Source organism: Coenobita brevimanus, chromosome 65, assembly GCF_032717465.1.
Source record: "Coenobita brevimanus isolate Jiangsu-jjx chromosome 65, ASM3271746v2, whole genome shotgun sequence".
NCBI classification, from domain to species: Eukaryota; Metazoa; Arthropoda; class Malacostraca; order Decapoda; family Coenobitidae; genus Coenobita; species Coenobita brevimanus.
Window position 1 is genome coordinate 41,371,673 of NC_137018.1, and position 22,694 is coordinate 41,394,366.

The 22,694-nt window shown below is 39.5% G+C and overlaps 2 protein-coding genes across 2 annotated transcripts in view; one reads left to right on the plus strand and one right to left on the minus strand.

The window, feature by feature from the left end:
* The window catches only part of LOC145404833 (uncharacterized), a 48,749-nt gene extending 42,479 nt beyond the window's left edge, over positions 1-6,270 (minus strand). The window contains exon 1 of the mRNA XM_080276330.1: positions 6,207-6,270. The gene's annotated coding sequence lies outside the window, so the exon portion shown is untranslated. The remainder of the gene's footprint in view (positions 1-6,206) is intronic.
* LOC145404982 (uncharacterized) overlaps positions 1-22,694 on the plus strand; it is a 77,941-nt gene that overhangs the window by 7,786 nt on the left and 47,461 nt on the right. The window lies entirely within an intron of this gene.

Sequence of the window (22,694 nt, forward strand, 5' to 3'; positions counted from 1 at the left end):
CCTAACAACGACTTTTCATCACAGATATTACATTGTTATGTCCTGCACATATATAGAATTCACTATCTTTATCAAGGTTCTTAAAGGAAATCGATACGTCCAATAGTTTTCGAGTAAATGGACGACAATGTAGAATACTCCTCCTCGCCGGCAAGCTAGATAAAAAACACTTCCTTTCCCTGCCTCACCCACACCTACATATCTTCGCTCATTAGGTTTTATTATTTTCTTTTTTTACTCAAAGAAAACACGTAAAATATCATAAGCTTTTTGATAGGGCTCTCAGAAACTCAACATGACGACCAGTCTTTTTTGCTAGGTAGTGATATTGAAGCTGAACTTTTTTCTATCTCATATGTGTCAATGTAAAAAACAATACTTGTGTAAAAAACATAGAAATAGGTCAATATACAAATCAACAAAATACGGATAAATCACTTCCTCCAGAGGTGTTGAGATGTTGGCAGGACCTTGAAGGGTTTGAAGACGAGGAGTTATGTACCGTAGTCTGCGTGTGTGTGTGTGTATTTACCTATTTGTAGTATACAGGAATTGAGCAATGCTTGTGTTGTCCTGTCTCCATATCCACATTTACCTAGTCTACCTTTACACACATGAATGTTTTTCTCCTGCGCAACCTTTTCGTCTAAGTCGTTCCAAATACTTATGTATTTACCTAATATACCTAATTGTGATACACAGGAAATGTGCTATGCTCGTGGGTTCCCGTCACTGTTTCTCAGTAAGTCAAATTTAGCTTTAAACTCGTTTAAGTTTTTAGACTGGACGATCTCTCTGTCCAGGCTCTTCCACAAGTCTATACTTCTGTAAGGAAAGCTATATTTCTTGATATCCTTCAAGCAGCTTGACTTTTTCAATTTCATTCCGTGTCCTCTTGTTGCTCTCTTATCCCATAAAAACAGATCTTTGTGTATGTGTGTATTTACCTATTTGTAGTATACAGGAATTGAGCAATGCTCGTGTTGTCCTGTCTCCATATCCACATTTATCAAGTCTACCTTTACCCACATGAATGTTTTTCTCATGCACCACCTCTAAGTCGTTCCAAATATTTAAGTATTTACCTAATACTGTATATCTAATTGTGGTATACACGGAATGTACTATGCTTGTGGGTTTCCGTCGCTGTTCCTCAATAAGTCAAATTTAGCTTTAAACTCGTTTAAGTTTTTAGACTGAACGATCTTTGTCCAGGCTATTCCATAAGTCTATACTTCTGTAAGGAAAGCTATATTTCTTGATATCCTTCAAGCAGCTTGACTTTTTCAATTTCATTCCGTGTCCTCTTGTTGCTCTCTTATCCCATACAAACAGATCTTCTTTGTCAATTTTATCTACTCCCACCATGGTCCTGAACACTGCAATCATGTCTCCCCTCTTTCTCCTTTCCTCTAAGGAAGGCAAATCCAATTTTTCCAGCCTCTCTCTGTATGACAGGTCTATCAGACTGGGGACCATCTTGGTTGCTGTTCTTTGTATTCTCTCAATCTTGTTTATATCTTTCTTTTTGTGTGGGGACCACACTACCGCTGCATATTCTAACCTAGGGCGATTCATGGCCACTATCAATTTTTTCATCATCTCCTCATCCATATAATGAAATGCTACTCTTATGTTAGTCAAGAGTTTACAAGTCTCTCCAACTATCTTGTTAATGTGCTTTTCTGGTGACAAACTATCTTGGACCAGCACTCCCAAATCTTTCTCTTCTCTCCTTTTTGTGATTAATTCATTACCCAACAAATAATTCAGTGATGGCCTCCTGGTACTTTTACCCATTTCCAATATTTTACATTTCTTTACATTAAATTTCATTTCCCACGTCCGGCTCCAATCGTGTATCCTAACCAAATCCTCCTGCAGTATTTTACGATCCTCCTCAACCTCTACCGTGTGTGTGTGTGTGTGTGTGTGTGTGTGCGCGTGTGTGTGTGTGTCGTACTTTTTTCTCTCCTCCTTGCACTACATTTGCCTAACAAATGCGATGCACACAATAGATTTCTCCACGAACATTTGCTGCACGACATACATACGTGTGACATATTTCTTGTCTCTTATCCTTGTGTTAGGTTTTTGCTAAGTCAGACAATGTGTGCAATATTTCTCGGTGTGTGTGTGTGTGTGTGTGTGTGTGTGTGTGTGTGTGTGTGTGTGTGTGTGTGTGTGTGTCGTACTTTTTTCTCTCCTCCTTGCACTACATTTGCCTAACAAATGCGATGCACACAATAGATTTCTCCACGAACATTCGCTGCACGACATACATACGTGTGACATATTTCTTGTCTCTTATCCTTGTGTTAGGTTTTTGCTAAGTCAGTCAATGTGTGCATTATTTCTCGGTGAACACTCGCGGCATTATTTTGTACGTATGTTTCACACTAAACCATACGCAATGTAGCACTGTCTGAGATTGGTACAATACCTTTTCACTGAAGTCTGTGATTGTGTGACACATTTGTTGTCTCCGATACTTTCGCTAGGTTTGAGCTAAGTCAGTCAATGCACGCAATATTTCTCGACGAACACTCGCTGCACTATTTTATGTGTATATTTCATATTTTATGTGTATATTTCACACTAAGCCATACGCAATATAAAACACTATCACATGATTCCATCCCAACCTCCTCTGTTATTCCCCTCCTGACTCTATGGCATACGTGACCGCTTGTTTCCTTAGGACTAGGGCATATCTCTATGGCATACATCATGCCTGCTATGGTAGGTCAGTTATTTCACTAATCCAGGCACAGTATGTTTCACAAAATTTAAGTATTGGCTTTACTATAAAGGTAAAATACTCATCATTTACAGGCAGGGTGAAGCAGAGTGGAACCCCAGTTACAACAAACCACACTCCTGCCTCTAGGCCTAACAGCCGATAACGGGCCCTAATGCTTTACAAACAATATACTGTATCTATGTTCCATAGACACAATCACTTCACATTATACTAAAAAACACTGTACAATCACAATATTTCAATAATGGCTTCTGCCTCGGGTGGGATGGGGAAAATGGCGGATTTAAGGGACGACTGACAGCAACGCTACCCTTCAGCCCTGCTGGTCGTGAGATACTGAGGTTTTTCTGCTGCACATTGTCTCATCAGAGCAGTCACAGTGTTGCCAAGTGTTTACCTTAGAAGAGACGCACCCACTAGATAGCACCAAAATTTGACGCAAATTGGCCGAAAACTTTCCTTTTGACGGAGTTTTTTTTTTTTTCTTAACGCGATTCGCATATACATGCATTTATATACCAAACCACAAACAATGCGATTCGCATCAACGTGCCTCAGACAGTTAAGTACCTGCTGAACAATGTCATACTTTGATTCAGGTGTACAGAAAATAACAGGCAACTACTAAAACACTCTGAAAAGATGGACAGGCTTTCAGATTATACTTTCCTTACTTATGGCCAAGCTGAAACATACCATTGCTTAGCAAGTAGCTATATACTTAAAATTACATCAAACCTTTCACATCATATTTGCATGCAATTTGTACTAATATTGCACTACAAATATTATCAAAGTCTTCACAAGATATGAAGTCACTGAATGCATAGTGAGGCTGGATAAGGGGTAGCTAAATGGAAAACGTTGAGCAGATTTAAGTACTTGGGTTGTGATGAGTACGGACGGAAGTTTCATGGGTGAAGTGACTGAAAGGGCACAACAGGGAAAAATGGTTCCAGGAAAGCAGCATAAGCAATAGGGAAGTGAGCATGGGAGTGGGGGGGGGGGGGCTGCATGACAAATGACAATAGTGATCCCCACTCTAATGTACAGAAGTGAAGCTTGGACCATCTTGGAAAGAAACGTCAAGTGTGACTGCAGTGGAAATGAGTTACTTGAAAGGGGAATGTGGAGTTCCATAGAGACTGACTGACAAATAAGGAAGTGATGGAGTGTTGTAGCGTGGATGTGATTGAAAGCATTATGAGAAATAGACTCAGGCAGTTTGGCCATGTGGAGAGAATGGAATAAAGCAAATTAAGAGTGAGAGGGAGGTGGAGGGGAAGACTGAGGATGAGATGGAGGGAGGGAGAGTTATGTGAGAGAGGGGGGTGTAAGTCGGGAGGAAGGCAGCAAAATGGCAGGGGACATGTGAGGTGATTTGTTTGTGGCCACCCCTTACACATGTGCCTGGCTACAAATAGCTACTTTCAACCTCCTTGTGACCAAAGGTTTGCAAGTAGTTAATTAAATATTTTGGATTAGAAGTGCCGAGCCTAAAGCCCTTACACTCAAGGCAGTAGTAACTTCAGCTTCATTGTACAAACTTTTTGAGCAGATTTCTGGCTGCACGAGCATTCCTCGTGAAGACGCACCTGACAATAATTCCTTCATCTTAAAGACATACAACACCAAGCAGTTTGCACCAACTGAGAAAGTCCCATTCATAAGGATGAAAAAACTACAACTACACTTTTCAGAGTGAGTTTGCAAAATTCACCTTAGGGAAATTGTGACAGAGTTCTAATGGATTATCCATCAAACCAAAGGAAATTTAATATATTATAGCATACATTATAACAATTCCAGTATATTTTTAAAGATAACAACTCAAAGTTAAATGAAGAACTTTATGTCTTTGTAAATGCCTGCATGGCGATAGTAAATATTACTTCTTTACCAAACGTGTTCAACCTCTCCACATTTTCTATTGAAATAAAGGTAATTGGCATCTCTTCTGGATTACCAAACCTACTGGGGATTTTTTTTTTTAACTTACCTCAGAAAGATGTTATTTAGGATTCTGAATCTGTAAATATTCCACCATCACCATATCCATCACTGGATGTCAAGCGCTGTGAATGCACATTTTACTTTTGGCACGATTTCCAAATGGCTTGTCCAGAATGTACGATTACTTAAGTGGAAGTGTGTTATTTGCAGTGATTTACATCAACTGCTTCCGTTAATACTCAGCCATTTGCTAATCAAGGATACAACTGCAAGAAATGGCATTCAAGTTCCTACTGGCTGCAGATGCTCTTTGTTCTCCTGCATATTAAGGTAAGATCCTCTCTTTTTTTCTTTAAGGTTCTTACAGAGTTGAACTTTGCCCTGAAGGTTTTGGATCTTCAATGAAATATTTCACAGAAATCCCAACTTCAGGCACAGTAAGGTTTGGTTATGATGGATTAGGTTAAGTTAGGTTGAAAGTATGGAGGGTCATTAGTTTAGGCCATTAGATTAGGTTAAATCACTTTCAATAGCTTTGACACTTATTAATTTTCTTTGGCGCATGTTTTGAGTATGTTTGATACACCGAAGTGTCCAGTCGAAGCAATGGCTGGTAAACAACACGGGCAGTCTGAGAGATTATAAACAGACATGACATGGGCGACCTGGCCGCTTCCTTAAACACCAAAAAACAGGTATACAGTATTTTGTCTTTCTTCAATCACTTCCTGCAGTCACAATTCTGCAGCTAATTATCTGTGTTGCATTTGTACCCAAAACAGTTACCTTGAGATAGAGTCTGTTTTAATGTAGGTAGAACTGGCACACCCATTTGGTAAAGAAATATCAATATTGTTTTCGGTGCTTACATCAAATCTACAATGAGCAAATTCAGTACCAAATGATTAACAAATACTAGTATAACTGAGCAGTGATCAGAGAGGCAAAATAATACATAACACAAACACTACACATGCTGGCTTAGGTTTCTACATGTGAGACAGCAAGAAAGCAGTAAATATGGCTGACATTCCTTGCTACCGTAAAAAAAAAAAAAAAAAAAAAAAAAAAAAAAAAACACCAAAAGGCTCACCATACAAACCCCACGCAAAAAAAAAAAAAAAAAAAACTCACCAAAGGCTCACCATGCAAACCCCACGCACACAAATCGTTTATATTACTCGAATAACGCAATGGACACACTTAGACCTTTAACGACAACAAGACTCACGCAAGTGTAGTAGAAGACAGGGAGAGTGCGGTAGGGTGACACAGGGCGGGGCAGGCAGGGAGGCAGGGTGAGGCTGCATCACCACCCCGAGAAGGGACGCCTGAACACAAAGCCCCGCCTCACCCTGGCGCGGGCCTCACCTGTCCTCCTCTCTCACACCCCGATCGCTTCACTCTCAGAGTCACCACTTATATCAAAACATTCTACACTTCCTACACCAGAAAGCTGTATATAAAATGACTGATAACGCTGACTTACTGGAGGAGAAACGAGTAGCAGAGAGCGAGGAGCAGCGGGAACTTCCTTCACGTCGCCATCTTGGCCGCGCATGCGTCTCGCACCCACGCCACTGAGGGCATGAGAAATAAGCATGGATATTTTAGTGGTGTTCTCGAACAATTGCCAAAATAAAAAAGTTTGAACAAATTTTATTAATGCCAATTTCGTTTTCCTACCAAAGAGTCTATTATTTTAAAAATTATTTCCTCTTTTCTGATTTTTATTAAACTGTATCCATAACTGCCGGGATTGCCCCAACTCGGCAACTACAAATATTTTTACATTTTCATGGGAATGTTTATTTAGGAATTAAAGCATGAAAAACAGAATTATCTGAATGTTTTTACTGTGGTCCGTTCACAATACATTAGTCACGATATTTTGTTTTTTCACCTGTAGTCTGCACGATAAAAAAAAAAAAAAAAAAAAAAAAAGGATGGATCTCTCCACTTTAGTTCTCAACGCATGCGTTGAATAAAATAATTCTTAGAAAAGGTGATGTATGAAATGTGGTAGCTTAAATGTACTCCATGTACGTGCAATAAGCTGCGAGACCTGAGGAACCTAGGTAACATCAATTAATTAAAATTTTCCGTAGCAAAAAAAAAAAAGGGAATGCAAGAAAAGTGCGTTGTATTAATGTGTTAATAACTTCATGAATATCTCACGAAAATATGTACTGTAAATAAGAGAAAAAATGCATTATCCTGTGGTGCATTTAAGCAAAGCAGCACAGAATGAAAAGACATTGTATATTATTAGTCAATTAATTTCACACTGATAATATTTCACATTCTTGGGTTCAGTTAAAGGTTACAATAAACTCAAGTTCATATCATCATAAATGAGGAGCAGCTGCATTTTCAAGGGAAGTCAGGTGGGAGAGGAAGTCAGAGGGAGGGAGAAGGAACACGGGAACGCGGTAGGGAGGGACGGAGGGAGAGAGGAAGGGAGGAAATGGACGGTTGGAGGGGAGAGGGTGAGAGCGAGGGAGATAGAAAAGATTAGGAGGGGAGGAAAGGAAGTGAGAGAGAGGGTGGCTGACAGAGAAGAAAGGAAGGTTAGGGTGGATGGCGGGAGAGAGAGAAGGAATGTGTGAAGAAAAGCAATATGTGAAAGAGGAATAAGGAAGGGTAGAACAAACTGCAGCTAGGGTTATGTGAAGGAGAAATTAGGAAGAACCTACTAAAGAATAGCTTATAACATTCTTTTTCATTGCAGTTTCTTTCCCAAATTTTCAGTGCTATAAAGGATTTCAGGTCCTTTGGAGGTTATATTTGTTCTTTCTTCCTAACCTAAGCTAATCCCATCAATAGACTTTTTAAGTACGAGATAAGAAACGTACACTACATGACAAAGATTTTTAACTAAAGAAATAAACACAACGTCCAACACGTTTTATCATCATGATAATATTCCAAGCCTTTGACTCACTTAAATATAAAGTAAGATCGAGGAGAGAAAATAGAAAACATAAAGAGTGAAGACGGTAACAATAAAAGGGAAGCTAAAAAGAAAACAATAAAAAATATATATATATTTAATGGTACAAACGATCTCATCTTGAACAGATTTTTCTACCTTAGTGTGGGAGTGAGATCATACATATTTCTAGTGAGATGTTGCATAGTCATTATAGTATTGGCTGTCAGCAATTACCAACGCTCTGGCAGCGTGGTTTATTAGTAAATCAGTTTTTAGTATTTAGCAGTAACACCAAACCTGTCTCTCATGGTCCTCTGCTTTTCTCTCAACTAAATAAAATCGTCTGGCTTTAGCTGGGATAGAATAATACAGTCGTCCTGATCGCGAGGGAGTTAATGACAGTAGGAACAGGCAGGCTTCTATTACAGTGTCTGGCGTTAGCAGAATGAGGACACTAGAGCTGTCCCAACCATAAGAATGTTAACAGGGATGCAAACGTCTGAACAGGCATTTTGCATTTCACGGCTATATTTGCACGCCTCCATAAAATACTCATTGCCTTCCAGTAATCCTTTGCCTATTATTATTATGCTATAACATCATGTCGCTTTGTTTTCATCTGACAGGAATGGGCCGCTCCCACTGCTTGAATGCGAAGTGGTTGCACGAATTTCGATTAGCCCAAGGATCGTCTTCTTTAAACTCCAAGGTGGAATGTAAGCTTGTGATTCATTCAAGGGTCATTTATGGAATGACTGTGGTTATTAGGTATGGTCAGCCTGTATCCTACAGTACAGAATACAGTCAGCAATGTAACAGGAAGACCACATTCCCCCCTCGTCTTGCATGTCAGATATAATCGTTCCGTAACGGAGCTTTGCATTCGACTTCTCAGTTTCAGAATTAAACATCCGACCACTAGTTAAGAGATAGGAATGGGTCACTTTGGTTTGAATAAAGTCGACCCTCTAATGCTACTACACTTAGCCACCGGCAGAGCTCAGATAGGTCAGGGATCTTTGTTACGTTAGGACATTATTATGTGTTGGGTGAAGATTATGTGTTTTGCGCATTGTCTCAATGGGTCATTTCTAGGTGGCATTCAAGATTATTTCGTAACGCCTCTTCCTTGGTATTCTGCAACATACCACCTCAGTATCCCCTTGTGTGTTACAGATGCAAACTATATCAATATCAAAACTAAACGAGTGGCATACAAGAGAATGTTCATGTATAATAATAAAGCAATATAAACTGCGGATGAAGAGGTGCTACGAAGCCTGCAATCCCACTTAATTGGAAATCGGCGATTAACTCCCTGCCCTAAAATGTGATTGATTTTTACAGGAAGAAAGGGCAGAGTATAAAATCTCACGTCTCTTGTTCTTTCTCCATGCATAAAGAAATAATTAAATAGATAAATAAGTAAATAAAACAAATTTAGCTGAGAGGAGGATTAGTTCTAACCCATTATATTTATTTACAGGAACAAAGACAAGGGAGTGAAGATCACTCTCGAGACTTGTTCTTGCCGGAAATACAAATCTGACTGAGTTTACTAGAGAAATTATCGAAAATTTTATAGTGAATCTGGCCGTGTTCTGGGTAGTGTAAGAAGCTTCGTAGAGCTGGTTTGCTTTCATATGACGGAACTGGACCCTTACAATCTGAATACTAAATCGTGGATACCTGAAATTCGATGAGTTTATGAGATGCGAATAAGTCTCCTTGATTACCAGCCAGCTTAACCATCCAGTTTAACGACACTTGGCCACTTCTTTGCGATTATTTTGCATAGAACACCTTACCTTTCTTTTGTATGTTATTTACATCCTTTTAATGTCGACAGGGGTTGCATCAGTAGCATACCCTTAGGAGGAGGCTGTTGAGCAATGAGCCGAATAAATCGTTACAGGATTGGTGTTAGGAAATTTTGCATCCTCCTTTTAGGGGATGTGGAGACGAGGGACATTTGTGTAACCAGGCAGCTCCACCGCCCAGTTATGTCAGTGCTACCACTTGATGGCGTCCACCTCCACCAATAAAATACAGCCCTAAAAGAGATTTACGTCGTTCTACTGAAAGGGTTAAAACTTGTCGTTGCTAATCCCTTTAATACGAAAAGTCTCCTCAAGTAGGAAAAAATAAAGGTAGTCTGAACCTGGTAACCTTATTCATAGTATCTGCTTGGTATGAGCTGCAGGACATTCTGAGATACTACTTATCCTTGTACGTAACGTCTTGTAAAAATAATTAAATACAAGACATCCACAAGACGTTACTGTGTTGTTTTAAAAGGATAGGCTGTGTAACTTATTACTCATTGGAACCAGAAAGAGAGAGAGAGAGAGAGAGAGAGAGAGAGAGAGAGAGACGGGGAAAAGAAGAGGGGAAGGAATATAGATCCACGTGAAACAAAGGAAGAGAGAGAGAGAGAGAGAGAGAGAGAGAGAGCGAGAGAGAGGGAGGACATGTGTAAAAGAAAATAGGAAGAGGAAAGAAAACGAGAGAAAAGCAAATATGAGAAGTATGGAAGGAATATCCATAAGGAACACACACACACACACACACACACACACACACAGTGAGAGTGTAACGGTGCTGTGATGTGTAGCTGAGAATAACAAAAAAATATAGAGATTTAACAGAGAGAGAGAGAGAGAGAGAGAGAGAGAGAGGCAGACAGACAGACAGAGGACTATATGAGTGATAAACCCCTTCAGTAGTGTGTGGCATACTGAATGGGTTAACTGAGGCTACATTTAAGTCCTCCAGTTTGAAAAAATATACAATATATCTTTCCTTACATAAAAGCATCTGGTGGTAGCAAGAATAAACATGAAGTCACCTCTTTACAACGTCGACGTCTGCTTTTTCTTTTTTCTATCGTTTAACTCGTGCTATCTCTAGACCAGTGGTTTACGGAGCATGGAGCATTGCGTTTTTCCCTGAGTGGCCATGGAGCTAATTAAATGTATCTGGAATCCTTGAAAACTCCATTATCATTTTCCCGAAGCAAAATTCGTGAGGAGTTCATTGTCTGTCAACGTTCTCGTCGAAAGTATTCATGGCAGCAATATGAGTTATTGGAATTCTGAAACGATTAATTTAACAACGACATATTGGGAGAGGGGAGCTTGATGGAGTTTGAATGAGAATGGATTGCTACGCCATCATCAAGAAATTGGTTACACGGGCGATATTATTATTCTTGCTACCTTGCTCAGTTAAGTGTAGTTTTTCAGTGCAACGGATATCAATACTCAAAATTGTGTAATTAGCACCACGTGTAATATCACCTCTGCTGTACCCTTCTTGTGACCTAGCCACTGATGTCCAAATTTGACGCAAAAATGAAGTGTCAACTTTACCTTCTTTTTTTTTTTTTTTTAATGTGCAAACACCGGATCACTAGTTTTAATTACCGGAACTGTTTGAATTCCAATCCAACATGCTTATTCGAGTGACGATGAGCTGTTTGTTTCTTCACACAAGATGTAAAGGGAGTCATGGAGGAGATCGCATTTTGGGAACGATTCTTGATGACTTTGGAGAATTAGTAACGGCTTTTCCTAAGTAGTTTATTTTGCATATTACACTTTTAAAAATTCTCCTGTGCACTCCTTATACACCATCGATGTTAAATGTATATAACTAACGTACAAACGAATGGTAAGGTGTATGCAAAATAAAGCGCTAAGAATGAGTGCTCCTAACCTTCCTATGCTACTTAGAACACAGTCCTTTGTTGGGAGGGTCACTGAACGTAAAGCTAATGCACTATTGTTCTATGCGATTTTATGTGGCGAGGATGTTTTCAAAGTGGAGGGTTAGATATGCCTTTAATTTCGCTTGTTTTCGTTTCGTTTTTAAAGGCTCCATCTTGCTTGCATGCGTCGGCCTTGGTCACATGAAAGCGGCTTTCCATGCTGCTCGATCTCTGGCAACCTACCTATTCAGTCCTCGATCCATGACCTCGTCCCGGGTCTTTTTCGGTCCGTCTCTCGCAACTCTACCCCGGCGTTTTACATCTCTCAGTTTCTGCACCCAGTTGTCATCCCCCATCCTCACCACAAGCCCAGACCATCTCAGTCTACCTCACCTCTTCACAACACCAGTACACTCCAGCCCCATCCTTACATCGCAAAAGTCTCTTAACACCTTCGAAATATTTGAGTTGAATTAAACTGATGAATAAAATCTCTTGTTGGTATGTAGATTATAATGAAAAAGTCATCATACTGAACAGATTGAGATAACACGGGAGGGAGATAATGGCCTTAGCCCCTTCACGGCCGTACTGTTTTTTTTTTTTTCCTGCTATTTTCAGGCGAGTTTATTCAACTTATGAAAAATTTCCGGCAGTGGAATGCTTAAAACAATCTCATTTAATCCCTCCAATCCGACGACATACTTTCCCTTAATCCATGCTATCTACAGGCGGTGTAATACATGTTTTTCGTGAGAGACTTTTCGAACTGGAGATCTTAGAAGCAACGTTCACGTGCTACATTTTATTCACTTTAAGCTGGGCGTAAAGTTATCATCTCTCCATCTTTGAGCGTTTACATTTTACCATGGATTTACACTAGACTATGATGCTAATCACGAAGAAGTTTTATGGAAAGGATGTTTAGCCATAGTATTTTCTTACTCAGCTGCTGAGATACGGAAAATAAGTTGCAAAAGGACGAAATTCTCCGCCAAGTTAAAATAAATGAACTACAGGGTGATCTTAAGTACATAAATTCCCTCGGTAACAAAAAAAAAAAAAGAAGAAGAAGAAGATACGTCATTGGCTTCGAGGGATAAAATTCCTCCACCAAGAAAGGTCTCCCCAAGGCTAAGTAATATCGTCAGGTGGCAGAAAAAAAAAAAAATATTACGTCGGACTGAAAGGGTTAGGGTAGACGCTGGCCCCTTCACTACGAGAAAAAAAAAAAAAAACACCTAAACCTGGTGAAGTCGTCTCCCGGTAGCAAGAATCAGTATAAGAAAGACCCCATACGAGAGCGTAACCTCTTTAGCACAATGACATCTTTTTAACTGTGTCATTGCAAGCAGCCGACGATTTCATGAAGCTTATGGGACGCCTTTCTTGGTGAAGGGGTTGGCAACAGTCTCCATCAACCTGTTTATCACGAGAACTCCCTCCTAAAATGATCCGGTGGTAGCAAAAGTAAATATATAAATATAACAACAACAACAACAACAACAACAACAATAATAATAATAATAATTTCGTTCTGCTGGACGGGTTAACGGAGACCGGTTTCATTCCCCTTCACTTAGATTTTTTTTTTTTTTTCGCAACGTGAATAAAATTAAGTAGTACCAATAATAAAAATAAATATTACAAGGGAATGAAAGCAACTTCGTTTGAGAGGTACTCCTAGCTCTTCCTTAACACCCAGACGGCGTCCTTTAATAACATCCACAATTTTACATGGCCAAACATCCATACTCCTTCCATAACCTAACATCCACACTCCTTCCATAGCCAGACACTTACATTACTTCCATAACCAAACACCCACACTCTTTCCATAGCCAAACTTCCATACTCCTTCCATAGCCAAACGGCCACACTCCTTCCATAGCCAAACTTCCATACTCCTTCCATAGCCAAACATCCACACTCCTTCCATAGCCAAACATCCACATTCCCTCCATAGCCAAACTTCCATACTCCTTCCATAACCAAACATCCACACTCTTTCCATAGCCAAACATCCACACTCCTTCCATAGCCTACACACTCACATCCTTGTATAACATCTAGACACTCAGTTCATAACATCCTGACGCTCACTTTTTTCCATATCATCCACACTCTCAAAATCTTACTCTCTCCCATAGCACCCGTTGTCTTTCCTATAATATCCTTACGTCTTCTGTAACATCCTCACTTTTCTATAACATTCTTAATCTCTCCCATAACATCTCGAATTTCTTTCGTCACACGATTACAGCTTCCCTTAACATGCACATTTTTTTTTTTTCATAACGTCCAAACACTTCCATCGTAGCCAAACACTTTTTCAGAACCCTTAGGCATACAGGGACTTTAGTTATAACCAAACTCTTTCTCAAAACACTGGGACATTTCTTTTACCATCCAGACACTTTTGCATAACATCCAGACTTTCATAACACTTAAGCATTTTCCCTTAACATCCAGATTATCTTCCACGACATCCAGACACTCTATCATTACACTCGAACATTTTCCTGTAACATCCAACCACTTTCGTTATATCCAAACACTTTTTCATAAACATTATCCCTCATAACATTGAGGCATTTCCTTCCAACATCCATGCGCTTTCTATAAATCCAGACAAACTTGCCGAGGAAAAGCAATATTGACGTGGAAACAAATTTCATTTTTTTTTTTTTTTTTTTGTCCGGACGTTTCGAAATGTTCGGTTAGGTCAACTTTTGTGGCTCGTAAAAAAAAAAAAAAAAAAAAAAAAGCCTCGTAAGGTGATGAAGTCCTAAAAAAAAAAAAAAAAAGCAGTTGGACACTAGTTCATCATACAGTGGAAAATAAAAAGTAAAACAAAAAAAGTTAAAATCATTGAGAGAACTACACAAAATATTTAAGATACAACTGACTGACAGCTATTTAGGGCAAGCTTGTGTTTAAAAAAGCGAACTGATTCAAATATTCTGATATTCTTATTTGTTCATGAATCTTTTATATAGAAACCCTTCAGAAACGCTGCAATGATATAAGTGTTTACTTACCACTGAATGTGGAGGGCCGCACGAGTGATCTCTTCGCTCGTTGATCCACAGCTTGAAAGTTTGTATAGTGCTTCCGGCATACCATGTGCGGCAATTAGGACGTATGTTCATAAACAATTTAAGAACAAAGGGTAGTCAGCAGACAGCATATATATATACATACATACATACATATATATACAGTATATATATATATATATATATATATATATATATATATATATATAATCAATTTTATTAATGAACCAGGATTTAATCTGAGAATAAGTGACAGTATATTTATCTTTGAGTGTTTCTCAGTCTTCTCTGAAACATTATTAAGAAAGAGTAGAGAAATATGTATTTCCTCCTTACTCGCTGTATGTACTGTACATATTAATATTACTTTTCGTTTGCAACATGAAATTCTCACAGATCAACCTGTTTCACTAATCCAAACAACCCCTATAGCACATTTTCTTTTAACATCCATCCAGATAATTTCGAGTAACAACCAAACAGTCCCATAGCATTAATACTCTCTTCCGTACAAGACAGACACTTCCATAACATTCTCTTTATTATTCAGATTCTACTGTATATCACCCAAGTGTGGTAGGTGGGGGCACTCACCATCCACTCACTTAATGTAGTGCTGCTCTCGGGTGTCTGCCCTGTCCTCTCCTCCATCCTTTTTTTCCTTCCATCTTCTTCTATCTTTCTTTCCTTCATTCTTTCCTCGTCCTTCTGCCTAAGGGTGACTTTACACTCCCTCTTCTGTCTTTCATCCCTTCATTCTTTCCTCTTCCTTCTGCCTATGGGTGACTCTACACTGAGTGACAAGCCAAATGGTTTCCTGTACACCAGGAAACCATTTACTACGCTGGGTGGTAACCATATAACCAAATTTTAGAACTTGGTGGTTTAGTGGGTAATTATTGTGTTCCAAACGGACTGAGCCGGTGAAGGTTTATATCCAAGGGATGGTTGGGGTTTATTGCTCACGTAATGCCACTCAGAGATGAGTGAGGTTGGTCACTCTCATCTTAAATGTCAGGACCAACTGCCTAGCCCCGGGCTCCTACGCTCCTCGTGGGGCGACGTAGGAATGGATGATGGATGGATGGATGAATATATCACGCAAATACTGAACATTTTCTCATTTTCACTGTATCCAAACATGCCATCAGATTACGGAAACATTTTTTCATACTGTAATATCTATTTTCTCATAACTCCTAAACATTCTCATAACATCCACTTTTCACACAGTTAAAGTTCTCATATCCACACAGTTCCATAACATCTAGACACTGCATCGTAACATCCATACATTTTCCCTTAACTTCCACACACTTCCATAACATTCAAGCACTTCTATAAGAATCAGACACTCTTCCATCCGTAACATCCAGATTCGCTTCCGAGACACCCAAATACTTCCATTATATCAAACATTTTCTCACAACACACACATTTTCTTCTAACACCTAAACATTTCCTGAACATCCAGATATATTCTTCTGTAACATTCACACACTTCCATAATATAGTCACTTTCTCATAACGCCTAGACATTTTCTCTTGCACCAGCCAGTGTTTCCCTTTCACCGGTGTTTACTGACGGCCATGCAAATCACGCTTGGTGGAGAGCGTGTGAGGGGTAGAGAAAGTATTATTATGCTGGGAGAAAAGATTACGCCAGTTGCTGCTCATCCTGTCATTATTATTGAGGTTATAGGTTAGGTTAGGTTGGGCTAGGCATGGTTTGGTTAGGTTATCAGGTTAGGTTAGTTTAGATCAAAACAGCATGCGGGGTGCAGGGAAAGAATTAATATGTCAGGAAAAAAATTTCACTGTCGTTGCTGATCATGCTGCTGATGTCGGGGTGAGTTAGGTTAGATTAGGTTAGGCTTGTTAAGTCAGGCTAAAATGAGATCAGATAATGTTACAGAATGTGAAATGCGGGAAAATTTTTTGACGCCAGGTTAATTCATGGGTATTCTTATACGCAGGAAAGCTTATGGGTGCTGTTGATCGTGCTGTGCTGTGCAGTTCATGTTGTCAAAATTAGGTTAGGTTTTGCTGAATCAGGTTTAGGTTAGGTCAGGTTAAACTGAGTAAGTGTAGGGTTTGTAGATTAAATAGGTTACGGTTTGGTGGAGTAGTTTAGGTTAAGCTCGACTGATCTGCATTTAGGTTGGTAGGTAATGATATCAGGGAAAGGATTAGTTAATGTTGCTAGGTCAAATTTCGGTAAAGCAGCCCAGGTTAGGCAGTTGGGTTGAACTAGGTTAGTGTATATTAGATTAAGCTTCGGATGAATTACGTTAAGGTAAACTAAGTTCGTCTGCATTAGAGTATGTAGGTAGGCTAAGATAGGTTACATATAGGTAGGCTTGGGTTAGCCAGGTTTGTTACGGTCCGTTAGGCTGTTACGTTGTTAGGTTTGGGTAGGCTAGATTAGGATGCTTGGTTGAATTAGGTTAGTGTAGATTAGGTTAGGTTAAGTTAAGTGTTTGCTTGACTCCTTCGTGATATTGGAGTTATTATTATATGTAACATTTTCCCTCATGTGAAGTGGGGCACGTGTGGTCGCGGCCTGGGCAACATAGGTACAATACCTATTCCTCACCGAAGCTTTGTACATATAACACCTGTTTATCCTGTGGTACTATACCGAGGGAAATCATATTGATAAAAGAAATATATAAACACCATAAAAAAGACTATAAAAAGCGTAATATGCATAATAAGTCACTTAGGAAGCAGTGCTACGAAACCTCCTGAAACACGACCCACATTTTGTTGTATCAGTTTTCGTTCTCTCACATGTCATAAAAACATCCTCACTGCTGGCAGTACTGAATGGGATTCCCCAGTCGGTAAGCAAGATATATCCAAGTTGGTTCATCGAAATGCGAGGTGACGCGCAGAGCTCCGTCTGTTGGTGAATAAAAAACAATAATAATAGTAAATAACTGGCTGGCACTGGAGAACGGAATAATTATGGTACGTTTGTCTTAATCTGACAAACATAGCTGATCCCGTGTAACTCGGTTGATGGCCAAGCGTAGTAAGGCTGGGGCAGCAGTTTGACGGGCAACCAAAGACACACATTTCAACATTTAAGTAGGCTCGAATTTCAAATTGTGGAAATGCTCAAGTTCATTCAGGAAAAAAAAAAAATACATTCCCTACTAAGTTAGATACATCAAAGGAAGGTAAAATGTGTCACAATGAGTGCAAGGAGCAGATGCAGGCTTCAGAGCATTCTCTGTCACACAGAAGCTTCGTCAGTATAACGAGGGATTCCAAGATCCAAAGCAAAGGGGGAAGCGAATGCCCAAGATGGTAGTTCAGAAAGTCAGAACTGGAGCTTTCGTCTTCATAATGCTTTATTCGGCAAGTAACAACAGGTAGATGTTAAGTGAACAACCGGAAAGAACTAAGTTAAGATTGAAATATACCCTAATTGTTAGAAGCAAATTAGAATACACACACACATACATACACAGACACAGACACACACACACACACAGACACAGACACACACACACACACACACACACACACACACACACACACACACACACACACACACACACACACACACACACACACACACACCAAATAAATTCAAATCTACACCAATGAAGCAAACAAAAGAGGTAAAGATCAGGGCCGACATATACAAATAGATTTACGATGAATTCCCCGTCTTAATTAGCATTTGTATTTGCAGAAGAAATAGCAGGCTGGAAATACGTGTACCATCTTTGCCATCTCAGTCCTGCAAAAAAGTAGGTCAAAGGTCTAGGTCTCACATTGAGGTCAACTCGAGCAGTTTTTATCCCATTTAAACCAGACTTAATGAAATGGTAAAGGATTAGGCTGGGATGAAGTGGGTCAAATTTTAGAACAAAGTTCCAGTTAGAGTTCGTTTTGACTTGATTTCGACCAAACTTGGTGAAAGTGCTGAGTGACCTAAGGATAGATTCGATTTTGAGAGCAAGAAGTCAAAGGTGAAGGTCAGTGGGAAAGGTTAACCTGAGGAATTATGAAACGTTTTGGACCAAGCTTGGTGGGAAGGTTGAAGGTATGGCAAAGATGAAGTTACTTGATTTTGAGAACAGTCAATCTAAAGGCAAATTGAAATGTCTAGTCCTTAGATCAATTGCAGAGCTCGGGCGTGGCAATGTCTGAGTGCTCCTTCTCGTTCCTTCAGTTTATTCCAAGTCATGGTATGAAGTTCATGGAGAGCTTTCAACTGTATTATGTTAATCATTAAATGAATAATGTTACTGTTATCAATACCATTAATGTCGGTATCATAAATCTCTATCTCAGTACGGCATCCACTTATCACCAGCACAAAAACCCTAACTGAAAAATCCTGGAGCCTCACTGGAATAAATGAGAGAAAGTTTTATGGACAGAGGGGCAGCAGGTCTCGCCGCTCGCTTCTCACTTGTTTAGAAACGGTGGTGAAAGTGGCGCCAAATCTCAAACGCCACTCACTGTAAATTCTCAGCTCAGATTTGCTTAGAATCAACGGCCATTAAGATTTGACATACGTGGTACTTAAGTATATTTTCAGTTGGTACAAAATACACCCGAACTCGGACGAGAGAACAGACTACATTAGAATGCATAACTACGGAACAGAAAAAAAAAAAAAAATGGACTTGAACAGTTTAGGTCTTTTGTAAAAGTTAAGAAAATACTGACAGTCAGGGAATCGAGGTGACAACTCGGAGGTAAAGTGAAAGGGAAAAATAAACTAAACAAAATAAAAAGACGAAATATGTAGATATGCTGGGAGTGGATAGAAGAGGCTGCCACCCAGTGTATCATTAAATCGTGAGGATCGTGAAAACCTGAGGACGAGGGCACCAGGTACACTCCAAAAATTCTCTTCTCGGCTAATTTTCACCATTCATAAGTGTATTCATCGCCATAAAACCTACATCATCGTCTTTGTCGATGTTTTTTCCAGCTGATAAGCATGAAAAAAAGGGGGGGGGGAAATCAAATACCAGCACCTTACGGGGAGGAAAATATATACTCACGCACAGTTAAATGAATTCCCAACGTCACAGCTCGAAAGTTTTCTAGGACACCCTATAATGTTAGGACATATATCGATAGAGTTATCAGCTTTCTAATGAGACCAATCTCATTGTTGTATGACGAGTAGTTGCAGAGAAAATAAGGAAAAAGGAAGAGACATTCTAAATTTGAAAAGGTTTTTCATTACGGTGTACCTCCTAACTCTTAAGGTGCTAGTATTTGATTTCCCCCCCTTTTTTTCATGCTTATCAGCTGGAAAAAACATCGACAAATACGATGATGTAGGTTTTATGGCGATGAATACACTTATGAATGGTGAAAATTAGCCGAGAAGAGAATTTTTGGACTGTGCCTGGTGCCCTCGTCCTCAGGTTTTCACGGACCTCACGATTTAATGATACACCGGATTGAGTCAGGGTAGAGAAATATGGGTTTCGTCTTGTACCGGTTTGTCTCAGATTGTTGTTGTTGTTGTTGTTGTTGCTACTGAAGGCGCTGCCACCGACGTTGTTGCTGCTGATGGTGATAATGATAACGATGATGTTGATGATAAAATGAGGTGAGATATTAAGGATACCAGGTTTGGTTATTACCATTATTTTGACGCAGAATATGCGCGACGTGATCCACTTTGCGATAAAGGCAAGACAGAGACACACACAGAGACAGACAGACATTTCTGTTCAAGGAAGCCACACGTGCTAAATTGGAGCTTTGTCCATGTTGCCCTCTCTTTGTTCTGGCCTCCAAACAGCCTCCAGTTGTTCCTCGTGACCCCCTGCTTCCTCCCTCTTGCCCTGGGCGACATCCATGAAGGACGTCATTTACAACGTAAACAAACGCATCAACAACAAAGACTAACATCCTCAGGTAATTAAAAGTGATTAGAGACGGAAGTTCTCATAAAAATATACCGTATACATAAAGAAAAAAAAAAACACCAAAAACTCCTTACGACGTGAGTGCCTGTAAAAAAAGTTATTACTGTATTATTATCATTATTATTATCATTAATTTCCCCACCGTAACTATTACTTGTTTTTGCGTGTTTTGACAAAAGGACAAGGCGAGTATAGAATATTCCCATGACCTTTGTGTTTCTTGCAAAACTAGATATTAGTCACGAGGAAAAAAAAACATCGTAAGTTATTTATGTTTAGCAAGTAGGGCAGGAAGAGAATAGCGTAGAATTTTACCGTCTCTGGTTCTTCCCGCAAAAGCAAATCCAAATTGCGACAAGGATTTGTGTGTGTGTGTGTGTGTGTGTGTGTGTGTGTGTGTGTGTGAAGCCAGGCCCTAGTGTCAATGTCGGTGGTTTTGATGGATCAGTGAACTTGAAGTGTACTCATGTGAAATCAACCTCAGTTCATGTCACAGTTAACAGTCACCGTCGCTTTTACATGCTCTACAAATTATCTCTTAGGAAAATATTAGGGCTCTATTACTAAAACCGAGAGCGCAGACCTGTGGACAAGACCCCCCCCCCTCTTTTATAATAATATCTGAAGCACGTAATGTCTGACCCTTCTATATCGTTGCTAACTACACTTCGTTATGTGGGATGCAGGCTAATCATATCTAACAATTACATGTGTTCGATAAATGACCGTCAATAATTGGGGGTTTACTTACACCTTAGCGTACTCATTTTTAATTACACGGCCATTAGCTATCTCCCTGTAAATTCTTCATCAGTAATGGCCCTGACTTTTGACATTTCATAATTACGGTACAGTATTTCCGCCAAGAAAAGTGGACGGTAGCTGTTTTCATCCCCGTGAGTTAATTTGTTTAGCTGTCTGTACGAGAAAAATGAAAAAATAAAAGTCTAATGATGAAAATTTATGGGAGTGTTCATACTGTCCCAATGCTGAAGTGATTACACTTGGAGAAAGTACACCAAAAGAGAAGGACACAGTGGCAGTTCAAAGTCTGTACCCTGTTTTTTTTAAATTTAGGCAGACAGGCCGCGTATCCAGGAAATCGTCAAGGTGGGAGAAGGGGGACGTATATGAAATGAAGTCACTAATAATTTAGATTTTGTTTCCTGCTACTCTCGCAAATTATACAAATATGCCAACACTCAAAAACCTGTGCCAAAAATGTTCTAAGATATCGAAATGCCAGATTTAATATTAGATCACTGGAAACTATGAAAGGGGGGTTTCATCTGGCATCAAGTTGTTAAATCTAGCTAGCCGTACCATGTAAGCTCAGATTCTAAAGGATGTGTTTGCTGAAAATCTATGTGACACTTTTATATATTTAATTTCTCAATGGAAAAAAATCATCCCCTTCTCCCGGGTAAACAAATTAGATAGCACCATAAAGATAAAAAGAGAATTAACACCTCATTGTGACAGAAGTACATGCTTTATGAACTCTGCTAGTTGAATTTTACAAACACCAATCAAGTGTACACTGTTGAGAGCATTGTGGTTGAGAGTATAGGAGCCTGGGGGTGTTAATACTGGTACCATTAACCCTCTCATGGTCAGGAGATGACTGTAGTATTCTATTCCAGCTAACGAAGGACGCTTTTAATCAGCTGAAAATGAGTCAGAGGAGTTGACAGAGTTGAGTGCCTGTCTCTACCGTATAGTCTTATGTCAAACTAGTCAGATCGTTGGCAATAGGTTCACTGTATCTCCTGAAAAGTTTAAACCGGTTTTACCGAGTGCTTGTTTAATATATGTTAGGTCTTTCGTGGTCCCGTCTTCTTTAACATTTTTTTTTTTTTTTTTTTTTTTTAGCTAACACCAGACAGCTTATATTCCTGAGAGCGAGTCCGTTGCATAGGGCATGTCAGGAGATACCCGGGTCTAACTCAGTACAGAGGATGATGATAATGATGATGATGATGAATTGTCAAGAGCTTATTATAGTTGTTACAGCCATCATTAACTCTGTCATGGGTAGGACAGCTCTAGTATTGTACTCCAGCTAATGCTAAACGATTTAGTTAGCTAGTAATGGGTCATAGGAGCCTAATAATTAATAGACGATCTCTCACTGTTTTCTACATCATAACTCTACCTGGGACTGGTTCACTACGAGTACAAGGCCGGATCTCTACTAGGAAGGGGTAGGCCACGCATGTTGGTAAGGGTGATAGCTTCGACAGAGGAGGACACAAGAAAATCAAGTTGTTGCATGCCAGGGTACCGAATTAGCTATAATTAAAGAGTAGTCGGGTAATTCGTCTGTTAAGATGATCATTCGGTTAGTCTCCGCCGGTTT